This window comes from Pan troglodytes, chromosome 5 (assembly GCF_028858775.2).
Source record: "Pan troglodytes isolate AG18354 chromosome 5, NHGRI_mPanTro3-v2.0_pri, whole genome shotgun sequence".
In the NCBI taxonomy this organism is placed as follows: Eukaryota; Metazoa; Chordata; class Mammalia; order Primates; family Hominidae; genus Pan; species Pan troglodytes.
In genome coordinates this window covers 29,348,587-29,356,451 of record NC_072403.2, presented here as the reverse complement: position 1 = coordinate 29,356,451, position 7,865 = coordinate 29,348,587, and the positions used below count along the sequence as shown (strand labels likewise).

General features: G+C 33.8%; 1 long non-coding RNA gene across 1 annotated transcript; it reads right to left on the bottom strand.

Moving 5' to 3' along the window:
* Window positions 1-376: 376 nt before the first annotated feature.
* Window positions 377-4,678, bottom strand: LOC134810281 (uncharacterized). Its single transcript, XR_010157928.1, has 3 exons — window positions 4,613-4,678; window positions 615-701; window positions 377-533 (listed from the first exon to the last, which is right to left on the bottom strand). It is a non-coding gene; the product is annotated as an uncharacterized LOC134810281 (long non-coding RNA).
* Window positions 4,679-7,865: the final 3,187 nt, after the last annotated feature.

Genomic DNA, 7,865 nt, shown 5'->3' with positions numbered 1-7,865 from the left:
CTATTGCTTTTTTGCTTGTTTCTCTGTGAAATTCGTTTCATAGTCAAGAGTCAGCCTTAGTATTGTTGTTTAATAAGATCTCCACCAGCTATGCCAGGGACAGCTGGTCTCTCCTGTGTGACGCCTCGGCACTTTCTCCGAATTCCCCCCATAACACTTATCGCATCCTTTTGGAATTATCTGTTCAACTGTTTATTTCTCTGACTGCATTCTGGTCTGCCTATTCCTTAGCAGCTGAGCTGACTTGTATCTCTTTTAGGTGCATACAAAGCTTAGGAGGCATCTAAAAAGCACTCTGTTGACATTAATATTCATTCATAATTAATTGTGTTTAATAAACTTTTGTTCTGTGGTAAAAATTCTTTTTTTTACTCACCTATTATTTTTCTTGTGTCCAAATTCCAACTGTGAACTGTAGCATTTATTTTTGAGATTTGAGTCATGGGTCATCACTTCTGAAATGCTTATAGTTTAAAACGATACTTTAAATCATGCTTTCAAAATAAATGAGTTCATTTAGAGCTAACAGCCACCTGTGAAGATAGGAACTGTAGTCTTCATTTGGAAAAAGGCAGAAAATAGTGACAGGGTTAAATAGGCTATGATTTACTTACTGTGTTTTTTTATTCACTCCCCCAATTCCATGTGAGTGGAAATTTCTTTTTTCATTTATTGGTAACTCCTCAACAATCAGATAATCCCTAGACATAGTAGATGCTCAATAAATATTTGATGAATAAATGATTATGTAAATGAATGAACAAATGCCACTAAACATATATTAAATCTCAGCCAAGCCTCCAATTCCTTCTTGATTAAATGTCCTGCCTTTTCTCCCTATAGCTGTTCTAAACCTTATCCATTGTGATCAAGCCTTTCCCTTCCCTCACGGCCCTCCAGATGAACATCAGAAACCACCCAAAAACCACCTTCGCAGAGAAGAAAGAGGCCTTGAGGAACGACTTCCCTCACTTTCTTGCCCTAAGTATCAAGAGAGCACCAAAATTTCATTTTGGTCTTCTCCCTCACCCCTTCAGGGTTTAACCTTCCACCTATACTGGATTCTGTTCGACTCCAGCTTCTCCCGGATGGTTTCTCATCAGGTATCTCATCTCTCCTGCATATGAATCCATTCCCTCTTTGCCTTCTTTCTCAAATCCTGGACATGATACAGCCACTCTTACTCTCTAAATTATATTTCTCCTCTTGGTATCAGCCTCCCTTTCTTCCTTCATAGACAAGAGTCTCCTAGGAGTCTCCTTGCTATGTCCACACATTTAAATCTCATCTACTTCTCCCATCATTTTATCTGATTTCTATCCTCACCAATGCTGCTAAATGGATGATCTGTGATCTCTTAATTGCTAAAATCAATGAATGTGTTTCAGTTCTTACCGTATGTAGTCTTTGTGAAGTTTTGCTTTCTCTTGACCTTTATGTGGATTTTATAACTCCTTTGCTTTCATGACACGCCTCTCTGTTTCTGCCTCTGTCTTAATGACCAGTATTCTTTCCTTTTTACCTGTTCCTTAAAGTAACAATGCTTCCTAATGTGTTCCCTTGGTTCTCTGTTGCTCTTTTTTATATGATCCCTTGGAAAGTCATCCCTATTCCAGCGATTTGATTGCCACATAAATGCTGATATCTCCTAGATCTAACTCTAATGTCTTGAGTTTTAAATTATAAATCTAACTTTTCACCAAACCCAATATTTTAAAAATTGAATTTCTTATTTTCCCTGGAACCTGTTTATGTTTGAAATTTCATGTCCTTTTAAAATGAGTACTACTATCAATGCAGTAACCTAAACCAGATAATTTAGCCTTAACAATTTTTTCTTCATATGCCACATCTAATTGGTTTTTAATTCCTCTCAAATTGTATGACTGAATAGTTCTTACTGTTCTTTCTACTCATGATACTTTCACTTGAGCTTTTATCATCTCGTGTCTAGAAAACTGTAAAGGTAACTGAGGGCTGTCATTGAATCTGGTCTTCTTTGTCCTTCTATCTATCCACCCTCTATATTGCCGCTATCACTTTATTCCTGACAAAAATCTTAATATCATGCACTGCTGTTTTATTCTTTCAGTGCCTTTTAGTCATCACAGAATAAATGCTAAATTTGTTAGCTTGCCGTACAAAAAGATCTGGCATGTCCCTGACAGCTTCGTCAATTAGGAATCTATGTTATTCCCTGTCCCACCCTCATTTCCTGCCAACCCTGTTCTATTCGTTCCAATCACACAAAATCATTCAAAGACCTCGAATTGTGTTATAGCTTCATCCCTTTAAAAGTATTTAGTTGGTCTAGAATAATCTTTTTGTTTACCAATCCTGCTTTCATCTGATAAGCTATTCTTTACTTTTTAAGATACAATTGTCAACAACTCTGTTATCCCTCCCTGATCCCATCCAAAGCGTAATTGATGACTCAATCCTTTGAATATCTACCATGATTTGTTCATCAACATAAATTTCTTGAACTGACTATAATTTTTCATCTTTATATTTCCAGGGTCTTACAAGAACATATAGTAACTGATCAGTAAATATTATTTGAATTAATTTAAAATTATCTATATTATAATACCAATTATGTATTATCATTTACTTCTATGTACACCTACTCATTAGTAATGAGCAATTCTTAATTAGTAATTAGTAGATTAGTTTGACCTCATGACCCGCTCTACTTCATCATTGGCTCTGTAATGTCTGTCACATCAGGTTGGTAAATATTAGGTGTTGATAAAAATATTTTTAAGAAACTTACTTAGGGAATTAGTAAATTGTTTCCTAAAATTATGTCGAATACTTGAGAGGATTGTTATATATGCTGGGGGCTGTTATGACTTAAAACTATTGCTTCATTTTTTGTTTTTTTGGGGTTTTTTTTTCTTTTTTATTAGTTTATATTACTAAGGACCATATAGTGTCAGAAAATAGGAAGTAGAGCATAAACTATTATAGAGTTTTACTTGAAACACATGAACTACAATATAATAAATATCTTTTAAAAATTTTAGTGAGGAAAGAACACTTAAAATGAGATCTACTCTCAACAGATTTTTAAGTGTACAATAGGGTACTGTTATCTATAGGCACAATATCGTATAGCAGATCTCTAGAACTTATTCATCTTTACAACTGAAATTTTATACCCATTGATTAGTAACTACCAGTTTCTCAATTCTCCCAGCCCATGACAAATATAATTCTATTCTTTGCTTCCATTGATTTAACTATTTTAGATACCTTAGATGTTGGCATGGATGTGGTAAAAACAGAACACTTCTACACTGCTGGTGGGAATGTAAACTAGTACAACCACTATGGAAAACAGTGTGGAGATTCCTTAAAGAACTAAAATTAGAACTACTATTTGATCCAGCAGTCCCACTACGGGTTATCTACCCAGAGGAAAAGAAGTCATTATACAAAAAAGGTACTTACACATTCATGTTTATAGCAACACAATTCACAATTGCAAAAATGCGGAACCAACCAAAATGCCCATCAATCAATGAGTGGATAAACTGTAAGATATACATATATGTGTGTATATGTACATACATATACATATATACACATGTGTGTATATACACATATACATATATACAATGTGTGTATATACACATATACATAGATACACGTGTGTACACATACATACACGTGTGTGTATATACATACATATACATTGTGTATGTGTGTATATATACATGTGTATATGTGTGTATATATACTTGTGTATATGTGTATATGTGTATATACATATACGTACATATGTGTGTATATGTATATATGCACACCTATATGTGTACATATACACACATATATGTATATATACATATATACATACGTACATATGTGTGTATATACATATACGTATATACGTATATACGTGTGTATATATGTATGTGTGTATATACATATACGTATATACGTGTGTATATGTATATGTGTGCCTATACATATATACGTGTGTATATATGTATATGTGTGCCTATACATATATACGTGTGTATATATGTACAGGTGTGCCTATACATATATACGTGTGTATATATGTACAGGTGTGCCTATACATATATACGTGTGTATATATGTACAGGTGTGCATATACTTATACATATATACGTGTGTGTATGTACATATATACACGTGTGTGTATACATATACATATATACATATATACACACGTGTGTGTATATACACATTTGTATATGTATATATATGATACAATACTACTCAGCCATAAAAAAGAATGAATTAATGGCATAGCAGCAACCTGGACGGAACTGGAGACTATAATTCAAAATGAAGTAACTCAGAAATAGAAAACCAAACATCATATGTTCTCACTCCTAAGTGGGAGCTAAGCTATGAGGATGTAAAGGCAGAGTGATACAATGGACCCTGGGGACTCAGGAGGGAAAGGGTGGGAGGAGGGTGAGGGATAAAAAAATACAGATTGGGTTCGGTGTACACTGCTTGGGAGACAGGTCCACCAAAATCTCACAAATCACAACTAAAGAACTTACTCATTTAACCAAATACCACCTGTTCCCCAAAACCTATGGAAGTAAAAAATTAAAAAAATAAAACTTACATAAGTGGAATCGTGCAGTACTTGTCAGTCTGTGACTGGCTAACTTCACTGAGTACAATGTCCTCCAGGTTAATCTGTGTTGTCATATATTGCAAGATTTTCTTCTTTTGTTTGAAGTCAAGATCTCAAAGATATATCAGCACTTCCATGTTTATTGCAGCACTATTCACACTAGCCAAAATACGGAAACAACCTACATATTCATTGGTGGATGAAAGGATAAAAAATATTGTATATATATTCAATGGAATATTATTCAGCCTTAAAAAAAGGAAATCTTGCAATATAAAAATCTTATAAAAGAAACACTATGAAATTGTTTATTTGAATACATAAAATTGGGTTTTCAAGCGTAAGATAACTTGCTATTCCTCCAGACAAAATGAGCTCTTAGAAATTATAATCAAATAAATGTAATTGTGATGAATTAAGTAAAAAAGAACCAGCAATGCATACACTTATGTTTCAATAAAATTCAGAAGGATATAAAAATGTGAGTAAAAAGGAAATTGGTAAACATCTTTCTATTTTGGCTAAACTCACAGTGTTTTAATAATGGCTGTGAGTATTTTGACAAACACCTGCAGCCCACTTTACCCATCCTTGGTTGGATTTATTATACTGTACACCCAAAGCCGGGAACCCGCAGGTCTGTGATCATTCATATTACTATTATATGAAATTAAACTGGTGTAAAGCCCTAAAAGAAGAGTTCTTAAGACCCTAGCATTACCTGTATATTTGCAAAACAGTAATCCTGGAAATAATCCCCTAAGGATTCCAGAATAGTGAAAGCATATTTAAATAAATTATAAGGCACAGTCAAAATTCACCAGGCTTATATTCTATTCACTACTTAACTGGTGAGTGAGACCTTGATATCAAATACATTATTTTTTTCCTGACATAGCCATAATATTATCCTCACATTTTACCTAAACCTTCAACTGCAGCAGTTAAAAAAAAAAAAGAGGAAAGCAGTACCTGCTGTAATGTATCTGTTGGTACAGGGCTACTGCACAAACTGGGTATACTTTTCTTGATAGGAAAGCAAGATGGACATAGTGTATCCTCCTCAAAATGTCTGGAAGCTAAGGTCAAATTCCTAGTTCTTCCACGTATTCGTTGTATGTCCTCTGTCACCTTACACACATCACAATGAAGTGAAGCCTGTTCCTAACCTTGTGAAGTCTCCAGTTGCAGGTGGGGTGGGGAGAAAATGTATTTGTTGGAAATATGATAGGACTATCAAAATATATGCAATCAGCTACCTAAACCGTTAAGTTCATTCTGTTGCAATATAAAATATATTTTTTCATGAAAATAAAAAACTATGAGAAATTTGACATGTTATTCCAGCTTAACCCTTTAATTTTTAACCTACCTCTCCTGCCCTTTTGAAATTATTTGTTAATAATAACAATGTGTAGCTTAACATTGCTTAGCATTCACCATTCTTAGTAGCATTCGAATTTAATGGTTCAGAACCATATCATTTAAAGTGAAAGAATCATGGGTTTGAGTTTTAGTCCACACCTGCTTTTGTGTGACTAGGACAAGTTACATTCTGAAGTTACTGTCTTTAAACTGAAAGTGTATATAATAAAAATACCCACCTCATATTATAAATGTTTTTTGTGGTAGCAACCATAAAGAGCTTAGCACGTTGCAAATATGTAGTAAGCGTAAAATAATATTTAGATTATTTTAATCCCGAAGATTCATTTGTTGAGATAATTAATGCCACTGTTTTTAAAGGCCAAAGTCAGGGCAGGGATGGCTGAATATAATATGTTTTCGTATAAGCAGATGTTCTTTTCTCCCAATTAAACTTCCATGGCCTGTGGTAAGGAAGCAGCAGTGTAAATACCTAGTTCTTCATTAGAATTTCTAAAGGACTTGACTTTCCAAGGAATCAACATGAGAAGGACGACTTTTATGGATTTGCAGTTACATTGGAGACAAAATGAGGAGGGTCTGGATTTCTCTGTAGCCTGTGGGGATACAGCTGGAGTTGTACCAGTTGGTTAACAGTTTTGACTTGGTAAATAAGCTATAAACAAAGGGACTCAAACTATAGGACAATCCGCTAATAAGAAGTAAGAAAAAGTGAGCCAAAAAGTTCACTTGCTTAAAGATTCATCTTTGTATTCAGTTTAGGGAGTTACTTAGATAAATTTAGTTATTAAAGGACTAGAGGCAAAAAAAACTCCCAGTGCTAGGAAGGGCCTGGTATATTACGGAGCAAGCACAGTTTCCTTGCAGCCATTCTCCTGCCCCCAAAGGCAGAAAACCAGCTGATCTAGGGCTCCTCTCAAAACTTGCCAGCCTTCCTGCTTCCATGTGTGCACATTAGTTATGTTATTGTCTAATAATATCTGCTTGCTTTCTATCTCACAGGGATATAGTAAGAATTAATGGTATGAATTCTGCAAGCTCTTCAAGACCCCTAGAGATATGCAAGATAAATATGTTATGTTTGTATATATTATTTCTTCAACTTGTTTTGTACCTGGTACATGAGAGAGGAAGATATATGCATTTATCTAGCCAGCTAACTGATATTTCTGATTTAATCATTATACAATGTATACACATACCAAAACATCAAACTGTATCCCATAAATATAGATAATACAAATATATGTTGATTTAAAAAATTTATGAGGAATTTCTTTTAAAATAAAATCAGATTTTATTCTTTGAATTTTGAAAAATACATAATTAAAAATAAATTGGTCTTGACTTTTTTGTATCCTCATCAATGATTTATTTTCATGATAGCTATACTACTAATAAATATCTATACACCTAATATATTTTAATTCTTGGAAATAACCATCAGACCATTCTATCTCAACATTATTTTGTTGTTGTTCAAGCACACCTGCTCTCTGCCTACTATCCTGGCTTCTCCCATCTTTTTATAAAAACTATCTGAAATAAAGGGATTGGAAATGCACAAAATATGTAAATATATAAAATGCATAAAATAAACCCAATAAACTACTACAGTTATTATTTAGATTAAATCATTATATTTTTCTTTAGTAAAAGAATATATTTTATGCCCAACTAATTAATGCCTAATGGCATTAATAGAATGCCATTCACTTCAGATAAATAATAATGACAGCAAAGTATTTTAATAAGATGAACAGCCAGCTGACCAGTGAGTCCAGCCCCTTCCTAAAGTGTGCACCCAGTCCCGATTCATCTGAAAGACACCTGCACACGAAGAGGACGTGCTTCT